The 1,574-nt window shown below is 33.0% G+C and overlaps 1 long non-coding RNA gene across 1 annotated transcript; it reads left to right on the top strand.

The window, feature by feature from the left end:
• Positions 1 to 574: 574 nt before the first annotated feature.
• On the top strand, positions 575 to 1,163 carry LOC120767424. The gene is made up of 3 exons (XR_005704697.1): positions 575 to 688; positions 806 to 879; positions 952 to 1,163. It is a non-coding gene; the product is annotated as an uncharacterized LOC120767424 (long non-coding RNA).
• Positions 1,164 to 1,574: the final 411 nt, after the last annotated feature.

Raw genomic sequence — 1,574 nt, 5'->3', positions numbered from 1 at the left:
CGCGGTCTACTCGGTCGAATATTATCCAATAATGAATGCTAGGTCTGAAGATGGGTGATGGTGTTGCGAATAGTACGCTCAGTAGGCCGATTATGTAAACTTTATGCAGTCGTGCAGTCCATGACGAAATGCCAAACAATACCTAACAAAAATAAGATGACAACTTGATACGACTCACACGTGATCTGTCCAGAATAAAATTATTAAAAAAAGTACCTCTACTTAGATTACCCGTTATCTGCGAGAAACAGCTGTCTAATCACGAAATGTAAAAACGGCAGCTAACCTATCGATTTACCGTTCTCGCATAAATCAACCATTGTTGCCTGTGATTTATGGTTACAAATATGGATATTGTCCACGTATGGTAATTTAAAGTATTGTTTATATATTCCAAATATGAAATTAGATTTATTTTGTTAAAATATATAAAATGCTAAGTCACGTTTCCAATTAAGTTTCTTTGTGAAAGACAAAAGATTTCATTAAAATATAGTAATCGGCTTAGGTAAGCATATGGGCATATATAACGGTAATGAAGCAGAAGATCATGATTAGTCTGATTCACAACGGATCCACCACACTACGTTGTCTATTTCTTCACGTATCCTATTAGGAACCGCTATAATGGGTGTTGCTAAATTTGTTTCGTTTCTGTGTTTGGCACTCGTGACACAACAGTTTTTAGGTAACTAAGCTTTCCATTACAAATATTTTTTATTAAAAGTGTCTTGAGTTTATTATTTCAAGTAACTAAGCTTTTTAACATAAATATTTTTATTGATAAAACTGCTTTGGTTGACAGGAAACTATGCGGATGCGTTCGAAATTGGTGGATCTATATACGGTGGTATCCGTTTAGGACTGCGATCATCAATAGTAATATATTGCTTAGATTTTATTCAGTGAAAAGAAGCAAAACTAAAAATAGTTTATATCTTTTTGTTTTAGTTAAGTGCTTTAGCTCATCGCGTAAGCTGCTTGAGAAGATATACGTTAGTCTGTGGTTTCATTTTCCAACCGCGTTGCTGCCATACTAACGTGTGTTGTTAATACTTTTATTGATTTCTAATGTCTTGTCTTACATGAACAATAAATGTCAAAAGTGCTAACAAATATGAAAATTAATCTCAATATACACCATCCATACAAAAGAGGAAACAAAGCCAAGAAAGAAAATACTCTTCTATTTTTAAATGCATTTTAGATGAGGTACTAAGGAACGTCTGCTAAATTTTACGTGAAATAAGTCAGGAATAGGTTAGTTCGGTTCAAGCGGAATCCTAAATATTTATAGCTTTCCTAATACCCTTCACAGGCGCACTATTTTATAGCTTAAAAGGATATAAAAATTAATATTTTTATTACGATTTTGATCGGTGAGTTTTTATAGCAATCTTTTTCATACAATTTTTAGCTACCATATATCATTAGAGCATTAGGGATCCTTGTGGTGAGCTAACAATTAATAGAATCGATTAAGATTTTTCAATAATACCGTATACTCCATTTAAAAAATTTCTAGCTTCAAGTTGACTCTAAAGCCACTTGACGAAATGTGAGTAGTAGGTGGG

Source organism: Bactrocera tryoni, chromosome 2, assembly GCF_016617805.1.
Source record: "Bactrocera tryoni isolate S06 chromosome 2, CSIRO_BtryS06_freeze2, whole genome shotgun sequence".
In the NCBI taxonomy this organism is placed as follows: Eukaryota; Metazoa; Arthropoda; class Insecta; order Diptera; family Tephritidae; genus Bactrocera; species Bactrocera tryoni.
Note: the sequence above shows the minus strand (reverse complement) of the source record. Positions and strands in the feature narration are given on the sequence as shown.